Raw genomic sequence first — 25,490 nt, 5'->3', positions numbered from 1 at the left:
GTACTCCCAGAGTGGCTCCCCCTGGTGGTCAGATAGTGCAACTGCACTTACAATGGGTAGATAACGAACATATATACATGGAGTGATATTGGCAACTATATATAGTGTGAATCACATTCACCACATTTAGTACTTTCTTTTCATGTACTAAATGATCTGTTGAGCTGCTCGCAGAAAAATACTTTTCACTGTACATCGGTACATGTGACAATAAACAAATCCAATCCAATCCAGTGCTGTGAATGGTGGTGGGCAATTAAACAACTCACGGGAGGAGGAGGCTCCACAAATATCCCTATCCTCAATAGTGGAGGAGTCCAGCGCATCAGTACTAAAGGCAAGGCTGAGGCAACAATCTTCAGCAAGAAGTGCTGAGTGGATGATCCATCTCGCCTCCTCTGGAGGTCCCCAGGATCACAGATGTCATTCTTCACACAATTTGATACACTCCAGATGATATCAAGAAATGGCTGAAGGCACTGGATACTGCAAAGGCTGTGGGCCCTGACAATATTGCGGCAATAGTACTGAAGACTTATGTTCCAGAACTTGCCGCACCTCTAGCCAAGTTGTTCCAGTACAGCTCCAACACTTGCATGTACCCAGCAATGTGGAAAATTGCCCAGGAAGGTCCTGTACACAAAAAGCTTGATAAATCCAATCCTACTAATTCCCACCCCATCAGTCTACTCTCGATCATCAGTCATGTGATGGAGGGGGTCATCAACAGTGTTAGCAAGCAGCATTTACACAGCAATAACCTGCTCACTGACCCTCAGCTTGGATTCTGCAGTGTCACTCAGCTCTTGACCTCATCACAATTTTGGTTCAAACATAGACAAAGAGCTGAACTCCAGACGTGAGCTAAAACAGAAAATACTGGGCAATCTCAGTGTGGTAGTCACCACTGTTGTATATATCACATACGAGATGTAATACGGTAAGCCTCCTGTACTACAGGTACGGGTGTAGATCCCTGCCTTCTGGCTCCGCCCAGTAGGCGGAGTATAAATGTGTGTGTTCACTGAGCTGCAGCCATTTCGGCAGCAGCTGCAGGAGGCTACACATCTCTGCTTAATAAAGCCTCGATTACTCTCTACTCTTGTTTCGTCGGAGTGCATCACTCAGCAGGTCTGACAGCATCTGTGGAGAGAAAGGAGTCTCTCTTTACAGATGCTGTTAGACCTCCAGAGATTGTCCGGTATTTTCTGTTTCTGTTCTAGGTTGCAGCATCCGCAGTAATTTACTTTTATCTTGATGCAAGCGGAATGGCGACACAGTGGTTAGCACTGCTGCTTCACAGAGCCAGGGATTCCGATCGCGGGTGGCTGTGTAGCGTTTGCACCTTCTCCCCATTTCTGCTCTGGTTTCCTCCCACAGTCCAAAAATGTGCAGGTTAAGTGGATTGGCCATGCTGAATTGCACGTTAGTGTCTAAAGTCGTGCAAGTTAAGTGGGGTTAGGGGGTTACAGGGATAGGCGGGGGAGTGGGCCTCGGTAGGGGAGTCTTTCAGAGGGTCGGTACAGACTCGATGGGCCGAATGGCCTCCATCAGTACTCTAGGGATTCTATGAAGTCCTTCTATGAAATGAGTAACCGTGGCGACACGAGCACGTGAGTTACTCATCCCTGACATCACAAAACCTGTCCACAATTTATGGGGCACAAGTCAGGAGTGAAATGGAATACTCTCCACTTGCCTGGAGTGCAGCTCCAACAACACTCAAGCAGCTCGAAACCATTCAGGACAAAGCAGCCTGCTTGATTAGCATCCCATCCACAAACATCCACTCCCTCCAACACTGACGCACAGTGGCAGCCGTGTGTACCATCTACAAAATGCACTTCACTATCTCACCAAAGCTCCTTAGACAGCACCTTCCAAACACATGACCACTACCATCTAGAAGGACAAGGGCAGCAGTTACAAGGACAGCAGTCACTCACCATCCTGACTTGGAAATATATCGCTGTTCCTTCAATGTTGCTTGGTCCAAATCCTAAAATTCCCTCCCTGACAGAGATCAGAATCCTGAATTCCCTCCCTAACAGAGGTCAAAATCCTGGAATTCCCTCGCTAACAGCAGTGTTGGTGTACTTACACCACATGGACTGCGGCAGTTGACGGAGTCAGCTCACCACCACCTTGCTTCACAGCTGCAGGGTCCGAGGTTCGATTCCCGGCTTGGGTCACTGTCTGTGCGGAGTCTGCACATTCTCCCCGTGTCTGTTTGGGTTTCCTCCGGGCGCTCCGGTTTCCTCCCACAGTCCAAAGATATGCAGGTTAGATGTGTTGGCTATGCTAAATTGCCCTTAGTGTCCAAAATTATTAGGTGGGGTTGCTAGGTTACGGGGATAGGGTGGAGGAGTGGGCTTAAGTGGGGTGCTCTTTCCAAGGGCCAGTAAGACTCATTGGGCCGAATAGTCTCCTTCTGCACTGTAAATTTTATGATTATTGGGGCATTTAGGAATGGGCAATAAATGCCGGCCTAGCCAGCAAATCCCACATTCCCAAGGATGAATATTTTTAAAGTTGGTGATTAATCTTCCTGACACTTTGTGTAAGAAACCAGGGCCATTGACACTGTCCACCCATTCCTTTTCTCTGGTGGTGTTTCTGCTCATTACGTCGGGTGCAGGTTGAAGGCTTCAGATAGCTCTGCCACTGATCCCTACAATCTTAACCTTTCACATCGACTCACTCACCGTATGGCAACCTGATTTGAAATTGAAGTCACATCCGTTTGTGGAAGAGTTCAAAACTAGTGGAGAGCGCATGGCATCAAAATAGAATAGTCACTCATAAATGCAATGAGGAATTCTGGAGAACCTTCTTCATTTAGAAAGCAGTCAGAACGGGGATCTCTCTATCAGATGGAGTGAATGAGACAAATAGCATTGATTCATTTCTGGGAAGCTACATGAGCGAGTTAGGAGTAGAAGTAAAAGCTGATATAATGAGATGAGGTAAACATAAATATCGGCTTAAACATGGTGATGTATTGGTAACATCACTGGGCGGGTATTCCAGAGACTTGGGTTAATCCTCTGGGAGCAAGGGGTTCAAATTCCACCACAGCAGTTGGTGGAATTCAATTGTTAATTGAATGGAGAGTTGGCTATCAGTAATGGAAACTATCATCAGTTTTTGTAAAATAAACCCATCTGGTTCACTAATGTCCTTCAGGGAAGGAAATCTGCCGTCCTACCCTGTCTGGCCTACATGTGACTCAAGACCCACAGCAATGGGATCAACTCTTAAACACCTCTCGGAAATGGTGTTGGCAAGGGCAATTAGGAATGGGAAACATATGCTGGCCTTACCTGTGATGCACACATGCCGAGAAAGAGTACATTTCTGTGGAAGTTGAATAAATTCCAGGGGGAAAGATCATGAAAAGATAAGACAGGGTAAGATGGAATAAGGTGTAAGGAGGCTTGTGTAGAGCTAGACCAGATGGTCTGTTTCTGTATTTCAGATTCAACATGATTCTATTTGGAGGAGTGTGCACTGTAGAATTTTAACTGACTATGCTGGAATCACAGGAGAGTTTTGGGATTTGGAAACAATCTCTGATTTTTCTCCCAACTATGGTACTTGTGGTAAAAAAGAAAGGCTTGCATTTATATTGTGCTGATCCTGGCTTGAAGGCATCCCAAAGCACATTTCACATTCACTGTTGTAGTATAGGAAACCCAGCAGCCAAACTGCACACAGCAAGATCCCACAACCAGCAACGTGATGATCTGTATTGGTTCTGTGGGCAGAAGGAAATTTATTACCACAGCGTTCGCGATCAGGCCAACCCAGAATAATTCCCCATCATTAGATTACTTTCAAAATGAAAGTCACTGTTGTCATAAAGGAAATGGCGGCATTAGTTTGTACACAGGAAGATCCCATAAACAGATAACTCAGGTAACTGTGAAGGCGCCAGGATGTCTGCACCCCATCCTTTAAAATAACGCCACTCCATTTGTTACATTCAGCTAACCCAGCAGCCTGGGCCTGAGCTTGCTTTCTTGTGTAAAGGATCGTACCTCAGGCAACACAGTTGTCCCTCTGTACTGTACCATGGGTCGTGTATTGCAGAAACAATCACATTTGGGACCAAACTGTGATGTGGAAGAGTAATACTCACGGCCAAAATGAGAGATCTGGGGCAGGATTCTCCCCTACCCGGCGGGGCGGGGGGGTCCCAGAGTGATGGAGTGGCGTGAACCACTCCGGCGTCGGGCCGCCCCAAAGGTGCGGAAGTCTCCGCACCTTTAGAAGCCAAGCCCTCATCTTGAGAGGCTAGGCCCGCGCCGGAGTGGTTGGCGCTTCGCTGGCCGGCGGGAACGGCCTTTGGCGTCACGCCAGCCGGGGCCAAAGGGATTTCGCTGGCCGGCGGAAGTCCGCGCATGCGCTGGAGCATCAGCGGCTGCTGACGTCATCCCCGCGCATGTGCAGGGGAGGGGGTCACGTCCGCCTCCGCCATGGTGAAGACTTTGGCGAAGGCGGAAGGAAAAGAGTGCCCCCACGGCACAGGCCCGCCCGCCGATAGGTGGGCCCCGATCACGGGCCAGGCCACCGTGCGGGCACCCCCACGGCCCAGATCACCCTGCCCCCCCCCCCCCCCCGCCTCCCCCAGGACCCTGGAGCCCACCCGCGCCGCCTACTCCCGCCGGTAAGGTTTGATCCACGCCGGCGGGAGAGGCATGACAGCAGCGGGACTTCGGCCCATCACGGGCCAGAGAATCGCCGGGGGGGCCCGCCGACCGGCGCGGCATGAATCCCGCCCCCGCCGAATCTCTGGTGCCGGAGACTTCAGGACACGGCGCGGGCGGGATTGCCACCGCCTCCCCGCCGATTCTCCGACCCGGCGGGGTGGTCGGAGAATCCCGCCCCAGCTTCTTCATGTAGCAAATGAAAGTTTTGAATAAGAATACTCCAAAAAGCAAGGTTGCAGGATCCAAGATCCCGTAGCCTCAACAGTTTATTTACTGTTTGGATGAATAGGTGTCAGGCTCTGGTCAAATGACCATTTAATTAAAAAGTTATCACTTCCTAGTCTGAAAGTTGGAAGAAAGCAAATTTCACGATTTCACAGGGTAACTATTTACACACTGTTCCCATGAACCATTGGGAGGTGCATCACTTCACATGGGTGGGCTCTTAGATCATTGGCATCTGCCAGCATGGCCCAGGAGACTACTCGGCACAATCCCACTGGGCCGGATGTCAGAGACTCAGTCACAACCTGACTGTTCACATCCCTAAGCAACCTGTGAACTCTGAACAGATGGCATTCAATATGCACTCAACAGATTGATCAAAGTCAGGCCACTTGACTAACTGCCCAGCCAACTTGCACGCTGGGCGTCAAGATGTCATGGCAGCTATACAGCTGCTTACGTCCAGTTGGCACAGTGGCCAGGACAACATCGCTGCCCAAAGACATCAGTTCATTACCTGTGCCTGATTGACACAAAATGGAGGTTTCAGATTACCTTTTAAACTGCAAATGATGTCCCTTGCTCTTTTTATTGGTATAACATAGTGTATCCCAGGCAGTGAGACACTGAAATTGACAAAATTGCTCCAGCCCTTCCTGGTTATACAAGTCAGATTCTGGATTCACCCTCACAGTAGTCCTGTTCTTCCTGTTTGGGTCTCATGTACAGTCTGCCCTATCATAGTCTCTACTCACCCATTTAATCTCCTTCTACACCCCATGTACACTCTCCCCTATCATAGTCTCTACTCATCCATTTAATCCCCTACCATGCCCCATGTACACTCTCCCCTATCATAGTCTCTACTCACCCATTTAATCTCCTTCTACACCCCATGTACACTCTCCCCTATCATAGTCTCTACTCACCCATTTAATCCCCTACCACGCCCCATGTACAGTCTGCCCTAACATAGTCTCTACTCACCCATTTAATCTCCTTCTACACCCCATGTACACTCTCCCCATCATAGTCTCTACTCACCCATTTAATCCCCTACCACGCCCCATGTACACTCTCCCCTATCATAGTCTCTACTCACCCATTTAATCCCCTACCATGCCCCATGTACACTCTCCCCTATCATAGTCTCTACCCACCCATTTAATCTCCTTCTACACCCCATGTACACTCTCCCCTATCATAGTCTCTACTCATCCATTTAATCCCCTACCATGCCCCATGTACACTCTCCCCTATCATAGTCTCTACTCACCCATTTAATCTCCTTCTACACCCCATGTACACTCTCCCCTATCATAGTCTCTACTCACCCATTTAATCCCCTACCACGCCCCATGTACAGTCTGCCCTAACATAGTCTCTACTCACCCATTTAATCTCCTTCTACACCCCATGTACACTCTCCCCATCATAGTCTCTACTCACCCATTTAATCCCCTACCACGCCCCATGTACACTCTCCCCTATCATAGTCTCTACTCACCCATTTAATCCCCTACCATGCCCCATGTACACTCTCCCCTATCATAGTCTCTACCCACCCATTTAATCTCCTTCCACACCCCATTTATACTCTACCCTATCATAGACTTTACCCACTCATTTAATCCCCTTCCATATTCGAAGTACACTCTACCCTATCATAGTCTCTACTCACCCATTTAATCCCCTTCCACACCCCATGTACACTCTATCCTATCATAGTCTCTACTCACCCATTTAATCTCCTTCCATACCCCATGTACACTCTACCCTATCATAAACTCTACCCAACCATTTAATCCCCTTCCATACTCCATGTACACTCTACCCTCTCATAGACTCTACCCACCCATTTAATCCCCTACCACGCCCCATGTACACTCGCCCCTATCATAGACTCTATCCACCCATTTAATCCCCTTCCACACCCCATGTACACTCCACCCTATCCTAAACTCTGCCCACCCATTTAATCCCCTTCCACACCCCATGTACACTCTACCCTATCATAGACTCTACCCACCCATTTAATCCCCTTCCACACCCCATGTACACTCTACCTATCATCGACTCTATCCACCCATTTAATCCCCTTCCACACCCCATGTACATTCTACCCTACCATAGACTCTACCCACCCATTTAATCCCCTTCCACACCCCATGTACACTCTACCCTATCTTAAACTCTGCCCACCCATTTAATCCCCTTCCACACCCCATGTACACTCCACCCTATCCTAAACTCTGCCCACCCATTTAATCCCCTTCCACACCCCGTGTACATTCTACCCTATCATAGACTCTACCCACCCATTTAATCCCCTTCCACACCCCATGTACACTCTACCCTATCACAGGCTCCACCATATCTTGTGTTGCCCTATTATGTATTTTCTTGTATTTTTTTGAATTTTGTTTAATTCCCTTTTCTTCCATGTACTGAATGATCTGTTGAGCTGCTTGCAGAAAAATACTTTTCACTGTACCTCGGTACACATGACAATAAACAAATCCAAATCCAAATCCAAATCCAAACCCATTTAATCCCCTTCTACACCCCATGTACACGCTACCCTATTATAGACTCTACCCAGACATTTAATCCCCTTCCACACTCCACTCGACTCTGTGTTGCAGGTGTCAGCTGTGGTTCAGTGGGTAGCTCTTTTGCTTCTCAGTCTGCAGGTGGGGAGTTCAAGCCCCACTTTATGGACATACCTCTTCATTCACCTGAGGAAGGAGCTGCGCTCCGAAAGCTCGTGTTTGAAACAAACCTGTTGGACTTTAACCTGGCGTTGTAAGACTTCTTACTGTGCTCACCCCAGTCCAACGCTGGCATCTCCACATCAAGGATATCAGTAGATCCAGAGGCCAAACCGCGCTATTTTCAGGCCCGCCCATTCCTTATGCTTTGAAGCCAAAGGTCGACGTGGAACTAGGCCATTTGGAGAAGCTGGGAATCATCTGCCTGCTGCTATTTGGTTCACAGTATATGCCGTGAACGCATGTCCATAGACATACTGATGGAAGCATTTCATGCCGAGTACAAGCACCAAACCTTCCTTTTCTATTTGGACGTAATTTCACTCTGCCGCCGCCAAAGTGCACAAAGCAAACACAATGGATCGCTCGGAACCATTGTCCATCCTGTGTGCCAGGATAGCCCCGATTCCGTACGACTGGGCATCACACCCGAGCCAAAGACCACCTGCAGTGCAAAAAGTGCGTGTTTCATGCGACGGAAGTGGTCTCTTAGGGCGACAGGGTTGACAGGCAAGGACTACACCCAGTAGATGATAAAGTCCAGATCATCCGGCAGGCATCCGTACCAAAGGATCCCACGGGACTTTGTTCATTCTTGGGCCTGGTCAACTATTACAGGAAGTTCATCCCTCTCTCCGCCGGACATCGGGGATAGGATCCATGACCAACAGGGACAGACCGGAACAAAGTAAACCTTCGCCTGTGAGAGAATTCGCCGCTGGCGACCGTTTGTGTCCGGAATTGTACTAATGGGGCATTATGGATTCTGGGAACGATCTTAAAACGGTCCGGGCCAGTCTCATAATTGGTGCAGGTGCAAGGGAAGGACTCGGTTCGTCATGTGGACCATCTCCTCAAATCGGTGCAGGACTGGGGGTGACCACTGAACTAAAGGCTGAGGAACCTACACGGCCTTGGCGAAGAGGTCGAAGGATTTCCTCCCTCCTTTCGAAATGGACGACATGTCAGATTGGGCCTCCCATAGGGTTATAACACCTCCCCCCAACAGGGATCTACAACATCAGAGTCCCTATGGCAGGGGTGTCAAACTCAAATACACCGTGGGCCAAAATTAAACAATCGGGACAAGTCGAGGGCCGGACTGGTTCAATGTTTTTTTTGCAAAACTTATTGAAATGAACTTATTGAACCTGGAACTAATAATGCTTAGGTTATTGCCTATAAAAACAACATTAAATATTAAATAAATAAAAAAATTAGTTGCATTTATTTCTTATTGCTTTATCTGGAGCTTTTCCAGAGTAATTTCTAATGAAAACATTTTTCCACAGGCCAACACTTTGTGATTCACACTATACCTGAATAAACTCGGCATCAGCCATATCATACGCCATAGGCTCTTCAATTGCTGGGGCCAGCTTTAATAGTAATTAGATATTATTAGGGCAGCACGGTGGCCTAGTGGTTAGCACAACCGCCTCACGGCGCTGAGGTCCCAGGTTCAATCCCGGCTCTGGGTCACTGTCCGTATGGAGTTTGCACGTTCTCCCCGTGTCTGCGTGGGTTTCGCCCCCACAACCCAAAAATGTGCAGAGTAGGTGGATTGGCCACGCTAAATTGCCCCTTAATTGGAAAAAATAATTGGCTAATCTAAATTTAAAAAAAAAAAGTAATTAGATATTATCTCGCGGGCCAAAGATAATTCCACCACGGGCCGGATTTGGCCCGCGGGCCTTGAGTTTGACATATATGCCCTATGGCCTCACATGAATACGATCTACCCTGATAAGGGGAAGGGGCTGCCCCCCCCTTTTCCTAAGACTGCTGGGATATAAATGCTCCAGCCCGGGTGTGGGCAGGTCATGGGAGGACCTTCAGGGAGTAGGAGGAGTGGATAGTAAGGAAAATAAAACTGAACTTTTCTTAAGTCATCGCTTCCAAATGGTTGCTTGCCTTTGCACCAAGCCATGCCAAATTTGTGTTAACTGTATGGTCTATTTACTTAAAAACCATATGGGGACAGAATTGAGCTCTACATGACCAGTTGTAGGTGCAATAGCAACATAACACTCAAATAATAAGGCCAAACACTTAAATGCACACTCCTGACACTATATTCTTCCTCTTCCACCCTGAACTGGTTCCTGTTCTTATGGACCAGAAATGAGAAGAGGGGTAAGGCCTGGGTCATGGAAAGGGAAGAGCAGAATGTAAGAAGTGTGCACGTACATCTTCTTCACATTTGTGAGTTTGAAAAGATTGAGGGTGAAGTGGGTTGAGATAAAGGTACCATGACCATCATCAACAACTGCTCACTACCTCAGTGAGCTTCCAACCACACTAAAACCAATTATTTTTTTATCCAGTTAAGGGGCGATTTTGCATGGCCAATCCACCTACCTTACACATCTATTGGGTTGTGGGGGTGAGACCCAAGCAGACACAGGGTGAATGTACAAGCGACCATGGGCCGGGATCAAACACGAGTCTCGGTGCCGTGAGGCAGCAGTGCTAACCACTGCGGCACCGTGCCGCCAACACTAAGGCCATCTATTTCCATCTCTGGAACATCGCCCGGTTTTATCCCCTCTCAGCTCACCCACGTCTTTCTTGCCTCGAGACTTGACCATTCTTTTTTTGAACTTTTTTTTACAAATTTAGAGTACCAAATTATTTTTTTCCGATTAAGGGGCAATTTAGCGTGGCCAATCTACCTAACCTGCACAGCTTTGGGTTGTAGGGGTGAGACCCACACAGACACGGGGAGAATGCGCAAACTCCACACAGTGACCCAGAGCCGGGATCAATCCCGGGTCCTCAGCGCCCTAGGCAGCATTGCTGACCACTCCGCTACTGTCCTGCCCTGAGACTTGACCATTAAAGGGGAAAGCTACCTTTCCTAATATCTCCTGACGTGGCTCCGTGTCATATTTTGATTTATAATGCAACTGTGACGCATCTTGGGATGTTTGTGATGTGCAATGAGCTATATAAATACAATTCATTGTTGGGACGATGGTGACAGAGTTATCCTTTTGCATCAATGCGCGAGATTCCGTGGCTGGGGCTGCACTAGTGGAAGACAAGCCCACGTATATCATTTTGGCAGCCAGACGTATGGAAAAATGAGTTACCTCACATTCCCAGGCCAATGCAGCATGATCTCCCAACCTCTTTTGGCATAGTCCCATAAGCAGGCAACGATTTCTCTTGCTCTCATTGCCAACCTGTGTGAAGGTGCAATTTCACACCTCAGAGTCAGTTTTACAGAACAGAAAGACGCCCTTCGGTCCATCGAGTCTCTGTTGGCCATCAAGCACCTATCTATTCTAATCCCATTTGCCAGCACTTGGCCTGCGGCCTTGTATGCTATGGTGTTTCAAGTGTTCATCTGAATGTTTCTTAAATATTGTGAGGGTTCCCACCTCCGCCACACTTTTAGGCAACGAGTTCCAGATTCCCACCACCCTCTGGGTGAAAAGCCTTTTCCTCAAATTCCCTCCAGCCCATTTCCGTAAATCTATGCCCCCTGGTTATTGCCCCCTCTAATGAGGGGAAATGTTTCTTCCTATCTACCCTATCTATGTCCTTGATAATTTTACACACCTCAGTCAGGTGCCCCCTCAGTCTCCTCTGCTCGAAGGAAAGTGACCCCAGCCTAACCAGCCTCTCTTTATAATGAAATGTTCGTGCCTGGGCAACATCCTCGTGAATCTCCTCTGCACCCTCTCCAATGCAACCACATCCTTCCTCTAGTGTGGTAACCACAACTTCACACAGTACTCCAACTGTGGCCGAACCAGCGTTTTATACAGCTCCAACATACTGTTCCTGTATTCTATACCTTGGTTAATAAAGATACATACCTAATATGCCTCCTTAAACACCGTTATCTACCTGTCCTCCTGCCTTCAGGAAACTTTGGACAAACAAATGGCTGCGCAATTTACTGACGTCACATTAATTAACTTGACTATCTCATGCCACAGAGGATTCAGAAAATAAATTAGCCCATCCCCTGATAACTGATTTGCAATCACTGGGTAACAGGCGAGTTTATGGCCAGAATCAGATTTGGCTCTGATGTGATGCCAGACGGCCACCTGGTGAAGTATCCAGTATTCACTGCTGAAACTGTGCTTTCCTCGACATTGGGGAGACCAAACACCGATTGGCTGCCTGTGTTGCAGGAAACTCCATTCAGTCCACAGGCATGACCCCACGCATCCTGTCACCTGTGATTTTAATACTGCACTTTCCTCACACACTGGTATCCCTGCTGCAATTATCCATTGACACTCAGTGTAAGTCCGAGGAAGTGCACTTTTCTTTCAGTCAGGCACCTTGTGAGTTCTGAGTTCTGCTCTTCTGAGTTCGACTATTCCAAATCATTACCATTGCCCCCATTTTGTGGCCTTCTTTAGTCTGACTTTGTTTTTCTTCTGTTTTTGCTTTTGGAAAGCAACTGTGTATCATTCTGCTATTTACACCTTCTCAAGACCCATCTTTTCCCAGAAGGAAAACACAGTTTAGACCAGTTTTGTTAATTCCCTGTCTTTTGCTGGTGTTCCATTTTAAAGTATACAAGACCAGTTCAGACCAGTTGTCTTATTTCCCCCATTTTGCTGTATCTGCCATCTGAGTGTTTCTTTATTTGCCCCATTCCCGCTCCCCTAGGACTTGTACCACCTATTGTCATTTAATGGGGCGATCTACCGGTCGCGTTGCACCCAAAAAGCAGCGCAAGCGCAACGCGATCGGTAGATGCCAGGAGATCCCAATTCCGGGATCTAGCCGGCTCACCACGCCTCGCGGGATCTAACGCAATCTCGCTATGTGAACCCTGCCCATTGTAGACGGATCACTTTCTGGCAAATCTGCATATTAGCGTGAGACAGCTAATCTCACTCTAATGTACGTACGCAAGATCTAACCAAGGCTTGGGATCTAACCCCTCTCACCTTGGAGACATCGGGCGAGCACTGTTCAAATACTGGTCTCCACAAAAAAGGACAAGATGGAACGGCACTTGTGGGAGTCTCCCAAGGGATTGCAGGTCCCCAGGTGCATGCCCTCTGGGCAGGGAGGGCGGTGCTCTGACACTGCTGGTGCCACCTAGGCATCCTGGCACTGCCAGGCTGGCACCCAAGGTGCCCAGGATGCATTGCCAGCTGGCAGGGACACTGCCAGGGTGACAGACTGGCATTACCATAGTGCCAAGCTGGAATTTTCTTCGTGGCGGTGATCGGACTGGAGGTGCCATGCGCGGGTGTGGGGTGATGTGGGGTGGGCCTTATCGTGAGGACAGGGGGAAAACAGATATGCCTTAAATGTGGCCGCTCCTGAATGGGAGCAGCTTCACTTCTGCTTTCAGATGGGTTAGGTGGCTGCTGTGATGGACATGTTGGAGCTGAGCCACGTCCTCCCAGTCTGACTTTCTGCTTGTTAGCTTGCCTGGAGCAGCTCTGAAGCTAAGAGCTGTGCTCCAGTCAGCACAGACAGCTTTCACAACCTGCCAGCACAACCCTGCTAGCTGTTTATACAACACTCTGAGGAATCTCCAGGGTGTGGTTTCCCCTCAAGGTCGCGATGATCGTTAACCCTTCAGCAGCTAACACCCCCGAGCAAACCCCTAGCCGTTTTGTTCAAAACACCCAGCGACACATAATAATAATCATTATTCGTGTCACAGGTAGGTTTACATTAACACTGCAATGAAGTTACTGTGAAAATCCCCTAGTCACCACATTCCGGCGCCTGTTTAGGTACACAGAGGGAGAATTCAGAATGTCCAATTCACCAAATGGCACATTTTTCGGGACTTGTGGGAGGAAACCGGAGCACCCGGAGGAAACCCACACAGTTATGGGGAGAACATGCAGTCGGTGACCCAAGCTGGGAATTGAACCTGGGACTCTGGAGTTGTGAAGCAACAGTGCTATCCACTGTGCTACCGTGCCACCCTTAGCAGTGTTATGCTTCTTCCTGTAGCATAAGCTGCTTCCTTGATGTATGCTTTGATAAAGGACGGTCCAGACTTTGTAATGAGTTCAATATGTTTATTGAACTATTAACATAGTTCTTAAATGAGTTTGACTCTCCTGCTAATCTAACTGTAGTAACTCAGTCTATCTAAACCAGTCTGCTCGAAGCCACGTGCTGGGTGTGATGATGCTGATCAACCCTGATGTACTCTCTAGATGTCTGTCTGTGGAAAGAGACAGAGCATGTGTGCCCTGCCCTTTTATATGGGGTGTGTAATGCCCCCTTGTGATAATGCCACCTCTGGGTGTCTTGACTGCTCATTGGTTGTATCCTATTCTAAGTGTTCATTAGCTGCATGTTTTCTTTTAATAGAATTTACAGTGTCCTTAGTGTCCAAAAAGATGAGGTGGGGTTACTGGGTTATTGGGATAGGGTGGAGGCGTGGGTTTAAGTAAGGTGCTCTTTCCAAGAGCCGGTGCAGGCTCGATGGGCCGAATAGCCTCCTTCTGCACTGCAAATTCTATGATTCTATGACTTCAAACTTGCTAATGAGATTGAAATGAATGCAAATTGCGGTTTATGAAATTCCCGCCATCTTTGTGCAGGATCTGGAACTCGCCATTGGGAGTGGGCCAGTTGCAAACTGATTCACGCCCAGTGCTACTCTTGATAGGGGCTGTTTAGCTCACAGGGCTAATCGCTGACTTTGAAAGCCGACCAAGGCAAGCCAGCAGCACGGTTCGATTCCCGTAACAGCCTCCCCAAACAGGTGCCGGAATGTGGTGACTAGGGGCTTTTCACAGTAACTTCATTGAAGCCTACTCGTGTCAATAAGCCATTTTCATTTTGGCCTTTATTTTCCTCTATTAAACCGGCATGCCCAGATCCGTGCCGGGCGCGACATAGCAGTTAGATTGCAGCCTATATGTCTCACATTCTTCTGAACTTCAATGAGTACAGGCCCAAACTACTCAACCTCTCCTCATAAGAAAATCCCCCCAAGATCAACCCAGTGAATCTTCTCAAGACTGCCTCCAGTGCCTATATATCTTTCCTTCGATAAGAGGACCAGAACTGTTGACAGTATTCCAGGTGTGGTCTAACTAGCCTTCTATAGTTTTTGCAGAATGTGTCACATCTATTGCTACGTTTCCTAAATTACAACTTCAAATTTTCCTGCATTGGCTGGAATTCACTTTACGATCTCCTGTCACTGTGAAAAGTGCTATAAATATATAAATATAAATCCTTCATTACAGGAACAAACGCCACTTCCAAAGTCCAGAATGCTCAGGTCCAGAATGCAAGAGCCCAGGTTGAGGGAGCCTCTCTCCTCCCAATCCCTGTGCAAATGTGTGCAGATACTGCTGGGATTTAATGAGCAGGAACCATTGCACTGCCCACTGGTAAGGAATTCTGCTGACCATCACGCGGTTTGCCAATCCTCCGCAAACCCAACCTGCCCAGCCTACTCATCCTCCTACATGGTCAGCGATAACACACCTCCCACAATCTCAATCTAGTTGAAAGCTCCTGCCCAGTCCTATCCCAAATATGGGGCGGGATTCTCTGATCCCGCGGCACAGTGTCCAGGACATCATAAATACCGTCACGAGCCGGGGGCTAATTCTGGCCCCTGCAGGGGACCAGCACAGCACTGGAGCAGTTCACGTCGTTCCAGCTGCCGATCCCAGAGCGAACTGGAAGCTGCGGGATCCGTGTATGTGCAGTGGCGCCCGTGCCATTGCGCGCATGCGCAGTGGCTTCCTTCAACACCCCGGCCCCGACGCAACATGGCACAGGGCTACAGGAGCCAGCGCGTAGGAAAGGAGGCCCCCAGCCAGAGAGGCCGGCCCGTCGATTGGTGGGCCCTGATCGCAGACCAGGCCACATCGGAGCCCCCCCCCAGTGGTCGTACACCGCCCAAAAGGCCACCCCCAACGCTTCAACACCGAGTTCCCGCCGGCTGAGAGCAGCTGTGGACGGCGCCAGCGGGACTCGCCGTTTTTACTAGGGCCGCTCGGCCCATCGCAGGCCGAGAATCGTCGGGCCGGCTGACTAGAGCGGCCCCCGACTGGCGGCGTGCCAACCACGCCGGCGCCAATGGCGCCGATTCTCCGCTCTGTGCGGAGAATCGCGTGGCAGGGTGGTGTGGCGCAATTTGCGCTGGTTGCGGGGATTCTCCGGCCCGGCCCCGGGCTGCGAGAATCCCGCCCATGATTCATCCAAGATGTCAACTGTATCAAACTCCGTGATACTGCTTTTAATCCCACTCGTAACCAGATATTTACCTCACCTTTCTCACAGATTAAACACAGCATTAAGTGCTTTGTCAGAGATTACATTCCATAAATGCAAAAAATACATTCAAAAAGTAAAGGAAAAAGTCCCTTCCAGTCGACATTTATGCTCGAGGCCTGTGGATTTTGTATTTTGATCTTTTACCTCTGTAATTACAGCTAATTATGATAAGCTGCTTACAAATACATTGTACATGTCTCTCGTTGCTTCAAAGAGCTGAATCGGTGCTGACATGAAATCCTGCTGCTTCAAAGAATTTCACCTTTCCCTGGATACTGGCTCACGACGAGCAGGACACAACAAGCCACAGAGAAAGTATCAAGATAATGTGAATATTTCAACACAGGCTTCACACCATTTCAACATCTCGAACATTTCGCCATTCTGCTGTCCAATCTTTAAAGTGAGCCGCAGGGTTAGATTCAGAAGGACCGGATGGATTTGATGACAGTGCTCTCGTGCTGTCTGGCCATTATAGGGGAATAAGAAAGAAGAGGGAAAGGAAGAATGAATGAAAGAGGTAGAGAAAGAACAAATGGTGAAAGTGAAAGGGAAAAAGAAATGCAGAGAAAGCACGGATGAGGGAAGTGAGACAAATGAGCAGAAAACAACTGAGAGTTGAAGTAACAAAAAGGAGAGAAAGCGATCAGGAAAGTGAGTGTGGGAATAAAGCAGCAAGACTGAAATGGAGAGGGAAAGAGGGAAGGGAAAGAAAAGGGATGAATAAAAAAGAGAGGAAGAAAGAGTGACTGATTAGTGAAGCAACGTTGTAAATTATTTGCCACACATGACTATGACTCCGAGAGCATGGCAGCTCAACATTTCAGATGTTCCAGTTGTATTTTGGACCAGTACAACCAACAAAGGAGAGATTAATCCAATTTGGGCTAGGTTTTGTCCTCTCTGTTTTGTCCTCAAGATAGCTTTGAAGCAAGTCTCAGCAACCAGATTGAGTGTTAACCTTGGTGACCTGTGTTTAATTGTCCATGACGTTTCTACACATCTCAAGTATTCAATCCACCACTGTATTCTTCTGTGTTTCCTTCTGCTAATGCTCATAATCTCCCAATGATAGATTGTTCACTTAGAGTCAAGTTCTTTTTTTATATAAATCTAGAGTACCCAATTCTTTATTTTCCAATTAAGGAACAATTTAACATGGCCAATTCACCTACCCTGCACATCTTTGGGATGTGGGGGTGAGACCCACGCAGACACGGGGAGAATGTGCAAACTCCACGAGGACAGTGACCCAGGGCCGGGATCGAACCCTGGTCATCAACACCGTGAGGCAGCAGTGCTAACCACTGCGCCACCGTGCAAGTTCAAGGGAGATATTCTGACCTGATTGGCTGGCCACTCATCGATTTCATGCAGATGAAGCATAGAGAGATGATTGGAGAATGGCTTTGAGAAAAGGGAAGAATGTTGGATTAGATTGGATTGGATTTGTTTATTGTCATGTGTACCGAGGTACAGTGAAAAGTATTTTTCTGCGAGCAGCTCAACAGATCATAAAGTACATGGGAAGAAAAGGGAATAAAAGAAAATACATAATAGGGCAACACAAGGTTTACAATGAAACTACATAAGCACCGGCATCGGATGAAGCATACAGGGTGTAGTGTTAATGAGGTCAGTCAATAAGAGGGTCATTTAGAAGTCTGGTAACAGCAGGGAAGAAGCTGTTTTTGAGTCTGTTCGCTCGTGTTCTCAGACTTCTGTATCTCCTGCCCGACGGAAGAAGTTGGAAGAGTGAGTAAGCCGGGTGGGAGGGATCTTTGATTATGCTGCCCGCTTTCCTCAGGCAGCGGGAGGTGTAGATGGAGTCAATGGACGGGAGGCAGGTTCGTGTGATGGACTGGGCGGTATTCACGACCCTCTGAAGTTTCTTGCAGTCCTGGGCTGAGCAGTTGCCATACCAGGCTGTGATGCAGCCCGATAGGATGCTTTCTATGGTGCATCTGTATAAGTTGGTAAGTGTTAATGTGGACATGCCAAATTTCACTAGTTTCCTGAAGAAGTGTAGGCGCTGTTGTGCTTTCTTGGTGGTAGCGTCGACGTGAGTGGACCAGGATAGATTTTTGGAGATGTGCACCCCTAGGAATTTGAAACTGCTAACCATCTCCACCTCGGCCCCGTTGATGCTGACAGGGGTGTGTACAGTACTTTGTTTCCTGAAGTCAATGACCAGCTCTTTAGTTTTACCAGCATTGAGGGAGAGATTGTTGTCGCTGCACCACTCCACTAGGTTCTCTATCTCCCTCCTGTATTCTGACTCATCGTTATTCGAGATCCGCCCACTATGGTCGTATCATCAGCAAATTTGTGGATGGAGTTGGAACCAGATTTTGCCACGCAGTCGTGTGTGTACAGGGAGTAAAGTAGGGGGCTAAGTACGCAGCCTTGTGGGGCACCGGTATTAAGGACTATTGTGGAGGAGGTGTTGGTGTTCATTCTTATTGATTGTGGTCTGTTGGTCAGAAAATCGAGGATCCAGTTGCAGAGTGGGGAGCCAAGTCCTAGGTTTTGGAGCTTTGATATGAGCTTGGCTGGGATTATAGTGTTGAAGGCGGAGCTGTAGTCAATAAATAGGATTCTGATGTAGGAGTCCTTGTTGTCGAGATGCTCTAGGGATGAGTGTAGGGCCAGGAAAATGGTGTCTGCTGTGGACCGGTTGCGACGGTATGCGAATTGCAGTGGATCAAGGTGTTCTGGGAGTATGGAGGTGATTCACTTCGTGATCAACCTCTCGAAGCACTTCATTATGACTGAAGTCAGGGCCACCGGACGGTAGTCATTGAGGCACATTGCCTGGTTCTTCTTTGGCACTGGTATAATGATGGTCTTCTTGAAGCAGGTGGGGACCTCGGAGCGGAGTAGGGAGAGGTTAAAGATGTCCGCAAATACCTCTGCCAGCTGGTCCGCGCAGGCTCTGAGTGCACGACCAGGGATCCCGTCCGGGACCCTTCGCCTTCCGAGGGTTCATTTTCAGGAAGGCCGATCTGACTTCGGAAGCTGTGATAGTGGGTATGGGTGAGTTATGGACTGCTGGAGCACTCAACAGCAGATTGTTGGTTATTGAGAGGAGTTATAGGGAGGTAGTCACACCTCAGGTAAAAGAAGAAGGTAGATGGGTTACCGTCAGGGGAGGGAGAGGGAACCGGCAGGCAGTGCAGGGATCCCCTGTGGTCGTTCCCCTCTATAACAAGTATACCGTTTTGGATACTGTTGCGGGGGACGACTTATCAGGGGTAAGCAATAGGGCACAGGTCTCTGGCACAGATTCTGTCCCTGTTGCTCAGAAGGGAAGGGAGAAGAGGAACAGAGCACTTGTCATTGGGGACTCCATAGTTAGAGGAACAGACAGGAGGTTCTGTGGGAACGAAAGAGACTCATGGTTGGTGTGTTGCCTCCCAGGTGCCAGGGTTCGTGATGTCTCTGATCGTGTTTTTGGGATCCTTAAGGGGGAGGGGGAGCAGCCCCAAGTTGTGGTCCACATAGGTACCAACGACATAGGTAGGAAGAGAGATGGGGATTTGAGACAGAAATTCAGGGAGCTAGGGTGAGAGCTGAGAGCTAGAACAAACAGAGTTGTTATCTCTGGGTTGTTACCCGTGCCACGTGCTAGCGAAGTGAGAAATAAGGAGAGAGAGGAGTTGAACACGTGGCTACAGGGATGGTGCAGGAGGGAGGGTTTTGGTTTCCTGGATAATTGGGGCTCATTCTGGGGTAGGTGGGACCTCTACAAACAGGATGGTCTTCACCTGAACCAGAGGGGTACCAATATCCTGGGGGGGGAGATTTGCTAGTGCTCTTCGGGGGGGTTTAAACTAATTCAGCAGGGGGATGGGAACCTAAATTGTAGTCCCAGTGTAAAGGATGTTGAGAGTAGTGAGGTCAGGGATGGGGTTAAAAGTTTGAAAGAGGGCACCGGCAAGCAGGACGCTGGTTTGAAGTGTGTCTACTTCAACGCCAGGAGCATCCGGAATAAGGTGGGTGAGCTTGCAGCATGGGTTGGTACCTGGGATCTCGATGTTGTGGCGATTTCGGAGACATGGGTAGAGCAGGGACAGGAATGGTTGTTGCAGGTTCCAGGATTTAGATGTTTCTGTAAGAACAGAGAAGATGGGAAAAGAGGGGGGGGTGTGGCATTGTTAATCAAGGAAAGTATTACGGCGGTAGAAAGGACGCTTGAGGACTCGTCTACTGAGGCAGTATGGGCCGAGGTTAGGAACAGTAGAGGAGAGGTCACCCTGTTGGGAGTTGTCTATAGACCTCCGAGTAGTTCCAGAGATGTAGAGGAAAGGATTGCAAAGATGATTCTTGACAGGAGCGAGAGTAACAGGGTAGTTGTTATGGGGGACTTTAACTTTCCAAATATTGACTGGAAATACTATAGTTCGAGTACTATAGATGGGTCAGCTTTTGTGCAGTGTGTGCAGGAGGGTTTTCTGACACAGTATGTAGACAGGCCAACAAGGGGCGAGGCCACATTGGATTTGGTACTGGGTAATGAACCCGGCCAGGTGTTAGATTTAGATGTAGGTGAGCACTTTGGTGATAGTGATCACAACTCGGTTATGTTTACTTTAGCAATGGGCAGGGATAGGTATATACCGCAAGGCAAGAATTATAGCTGGGGGAAAGGCAATTATGATGCTATTCGGCAAGATTTAGGATGTATAGGATGGGGAAGGAAACTGCAGGGGATGGGTACAATCGAAATGTGGAGCTTTTTCAAGGAACAGCTACTGCGTGTCCTTGATAAGTATGTACCTGTCAGGCAGGGAGGAAGTTGTCGAGCAAGGGAACCGTGGTTTACTAAGAAAGTTGAAGCACTTGTCAAGAGGAAGAAGAAGGCTTATGTTAGGATGAGACATGAAGGCTCAGTTAGGGCACTTGAGAGTTACAAGTTAGCCAGGAAGGACCTAAAGGGAGAGCTAAGAAGAGCGAGGAGAGGACACGAAAAGTCGTTGGCGGATAGGATCAAGGAAAACCCTAAGGCTTTCTATAGGTATATCAGGAACAAAAGAATGACTAGAGTAAGATTAGGGCCAATCAAGGATAGTAGTGGAAAGTTGTGTGTGGAATCAGAGGAGATAGGGGAAGCATTAAATGGATATTTTTCGTCAGTGTTTACACTGGAGAAAGACAATGTTGTCGAAGAGAACACTCAGGTTCAGTCGACCAGGCTAGATGGAATTGAGGTTCAAAAGGAGGAGGTGTTAGCAATTTTAGAAAATGTCAAAATAGATAAGTCCCCTGGGCCAGATGGGATTTATCCTAGGATTCTTTGGGAAGCCAGGGAGGAGATTGCAGAGCCTTTGTCCTTGATCTTTATGTCGTCTTTGTCGACAGGAATAGTGCCGGAAGACTGGAGGATAGCAAATGTTGTCCCCTTGTTCAAGAAGGGGAGTAGAGACAACCCTGGTAATTATAGACCTGTGAGCCTTACTTCGGTTGTGGGTAAAATGTTGGAAAAGGTTATAAGAGATAGGGTTTATAATCATCTTGAAAAGAACAAGTTGATTAGCGATACTCAACACGGTTTTGTGAAGGGTAGGTCATGCCTCACAAACCTTATTGAGTTTTTTGAGAAGGTGACCAAACAGGTGGATCAGGGTAAAGCTGTTGATGTGGTGTATATGGATTTCAGTAAGGCGTTTGATAAGGTTCCCCACGGTAGGCTATTGCAGAAAATAAGGAAGTATGGAATTGAAGGTGATTTAGCGGTTTGGATCAGTAATTGGCTAGCTGAAAGAAGACAGAGGGTGGTGGTTGATGGCAAATGTTCATCCTGGAGTTCAGTTACTAGTGGTGTACCGCAAGGATCTGTTTTGGGGCCACTGCTGTTTGTCATTTTTATAAATGACCTGGAAGAGGGTGTAGAAGGATGGGTTAGTAAATTTGCAGATGACACGAAGGTCGGTGGAGTTGTGGATAGTGCTGAAGGATGTTATAGGATACAGAGGGACATAGATAAGCTGCAGAGCTGGGCTGAGAGGTGGCAGATGGAGTTTAATGCGGAAAAGTGTGAGGTGGTTCACTTTGGAAGGAGTAACAGGAATGCAGAGTACTGGGCTAATGGCAAGATTCTTGGTAGTGTAGATGAACAGAGAGATCTCGGCATCCAGGTACATAAATCCCTGAAAGTTGCCACCCAGGTTAATAGGGCTGTTAAGAAGGCATATGGTGTGCTAGCCTTTATAAGCAGGGGGATTGCGTTTCGGAACCATAAGGTTATGCTGCAGCTGTACATAACTCTGGTGCGGCCGCACCTGGAGTACTGCGTGCAGTTCTGGTCACCACATTATAGGAAGGATGTGGAAGCTTTGGAAAGGGTTCAGAGGAGATTTATCTAGGATGTTGCCTGGTATGGAGGGAAGGTCTTACGAGGAAAGGCTCAGGGAATTGAGGTTGTTTTCGTTAGAGAGGAGAAGGCTGAGAGGTGACTTAATAGAGACATATAAGATAGTCAGAGGGTTAGATAGGGTGGACAGTGAGAGTCTTTTTCCTCGGATGGTGATGACCAACACGAGGGGACATAGCTTTAAATTGAGGGGTGGTAGATATAGGACAGATGTCAGAGGCAGTTTCTTTACTCAGAGAGTACATAGACATAGAACATAGAACAGTACAGCACAGAACAGGCCCTTCGGCCCTCAATGTTGTGCCGAGCCATGATCACCCTACTCAAACCCACGTATCCACCCTATACCCGTAACCCAACAAACCCCCCTTAACTTTACTTTTATTAGGACACTAAGGGCAATTTAGCATGGCCAATCCACCTAGCCCGCACATCTTTGGATTGTGGGAGGAAACCGGAGCACCCGGAGGAAACCCACGCACACAGGGGGAAGACGTGCAGACTCCACACAGACAGTGACCCAGCCGGGAATCGAACCTGGGACCCTGGAGCTGTGAAGCATTTATGCTAACCACCATGCTACCCTGGTGCCCAGAGTAGTAGGGGTGTGGAACGCCCTGCCTGCAACAGTAGTAGACTCGCCAACTTTAAGGGCATTTAAGTGGTCACTGGATAGACATATGGATGAAAATGGAATAGTATAGGTCAGATAGGCTTCAGATGGTTTCACAGGTCGGCGCAACATCGAGGGCCGAAGGGCCCGTACTGCGCTGTAGTGTTCTATATTCTATATTCTATATTCTATACCTGCTCGAACCGAGCATAGAATGCATTAAGTTCATCGGGGAGGGGTGCGCTGCTGCCAGAGATACTGCTCGGCTTCGCTTTGTAGCCCGTTATGTTGTTTAGTCCTTGTCACAATCGCCGAGAGTCTGTCTGTGACTCTAGCTTGGTTTGATATTCTCTCTTGGCATCTCGGATGGCTTTGCGGAGGTCGTACCTGGATTTCTTGTATAGGTCAGGGTTGTCTGACTTGAATGCCTCAGATCTGTCCTTCAGTAGGGAGTCAATCTCGCGATTGAGCCATGGTTTCTGGTTGGGGAACGTACGTACTGCTTTCTTTGGTACGCAGTTGTTCACACATTTGCTGATGAAGTCTGTGATGATGGTGGCATACTCATTTAAGTTGATCGCTGAATTCTTAAATATGGACCAGTCCACTGTCTCTAAGCAGTCACGTAAGAGCTCTTCTGCTTCCTCGGACCAGCACTGCACGACCTTAGCTGGATTCTCTCGCCTGAGTTTCTGCTTGTATGCCGGGAGAAGGAGCAATATCTTATGGTCTGATTTCCCAAAGTGCGGTCGGGGGATGGAACGATAGGCGCCCTTGATTTATGAAATGAAATGAAAATCGCTTATCGTCACGAGTAGGCTTCAATGAAGTTACTGTGAAAAGCCCCTAGTCGCCACATTCCGGCGCCTGTCCGGGGAGGCTGATACGGGAATCGAACCGTGCTGCTGGCCTGCTTTAAAAGCCAGCTATTTAGCCCAGTGAGCTAAATCAGCCCCCTGAGTGGCAGTGGTCAAGAGTGTTGTCGCCCCTGGTGGGACAGGAGATGTGCTGGTGGAATTTTGGCAGTACACTCTTGAGGTTGGCCTTGTTAAAGTCTTCGGCCATGATGAACAAGGCCTCCGGATGTTATGTTTCGTAGTTGTTTATAACTGTGTACAGTTCGTCCAGCGTCTTCCTCACTTCTGCCTGGGGTGGGATAATGGCTGAAGTGAACTCGCGTGGAAGATAGTATGGGCAGAACTTCACGGTCAGGTATTCCAGGTCCGGGGAGCAGTAGGTCGCCAGGGTCGCCACATCCAAGCACCAGGAAGAGCTTATGAGGAGGCAAACCCTCCACCCTTCGCTTTGCCTGATGGTGCCATGCGGTCCGCCCGGTGAATTGGGAAGCCTTCAAGTTGTATGGCACAGTCCGGTGAGGCGGGGGTGAGCCATGTCTCTGTGAAACAGAGCACACAGCCGTCTCTTACTTCCCTCTGAGAGGTAAATCTGGCATTAACTTCATCCAGCTTGTTTTCGATCGCTTGGACGTTTGCCAGGAGTATGCAGGGGAGAGGGTTCTTGAAACCGCGTTGCTTCAGTCTAACCTGCAGACCAGCGCATTTCCCTCGATTCCTCGGTCGGCGGCTGCGGCTGATTGATCCTGGGATCTGATGGGAGAAGTCAGACCTTGTGGAAGGTAGGTTCCATCTCCAGGTAGGTCAGGTTGCTGAGCGGGCTTCTCCAGGTCGGGTCACTGGGCGAGTCTCTTGGGGTCGAGTTGGGCCGGGTCTCGTCGTCGGGGTCGGGTCTGGAATTCCGGGACTGGGCCGGGCGATCCGAGGGCTGGCGTCGGTTGTTCGGCCAGGTTGGGAGCTCCGAGGTCCAGGTCGGCTCCAAATCGGGGCTTCACTTCCAGTTTGGGCCTGATCCACTTCCAGGTCGTGGAGGTCGGGCCGGGTCATAAGATCTCCACGGGCCTTGGAGGATGTTCAAGCCTACAAGAAATAGTGTAATCATGTGATAGTGTAAGAGACACTGAGAGTAAAAGAGTTGAAAAAGAGAGGATGCAATTAGCTTGTAAGTGCATGGTAGAATTAATGGGAATATTGGAGAGTATGATAGACAGAGGGAATATGACAGTTCGAGAGTGTTGGAGGGTATATTCATGTCAGAGAGTACATTCTTCAGTATATTTCAGTTGATAAGTATGATCAAGAGTATATTCCATTTGGGGAGTATGTTCGAGTCTATATTCCAGTTGAGGAGTATGTTTGAGGCTATATTTGAGTTAGAGAGTGTATTTGAGGGTATATTGGAGTTAGAGGGTACATTCAAGGGTATCTTGGAGTTAGAGGGTATGTTCAACCGTATCTTCCAGCTAGAGAGTAGGTTTGAGGGTATATTCAAGTTTGAGAGTATATTCAAGGGTATATTTGGGTTGGAGGGAATGTATGAAGGTATATTCCAGATAGGGAGTATGCTCAAGGGTATATTCATCAGCAAAAGTGTGGACGACTGCGTGCCAAAGAAAGCAGTACGTATTCCCCAACCGGAAACCATGGCTCAACCGCGAGATTGACTCCCTACTGAAGGACAGATCTGAGGCGTTC

Source organism: Scyliorhinus canicula, chromosome 4, assembly GCF_902713615.1.
Source record: "Scyliorhinus canicula chromosome 4, sScyCan1.1, whole genome shotgun sequence".
NCBI lineage: Eukaryota > Metazoa > Chordata > Chondrichthyes > Carcharhiniformes > Scyliorhinidae > Scyliorhinus > Scyliorhinus canicula.
This window is presented reverse-complemented; position numbering follows the sequence as displayed.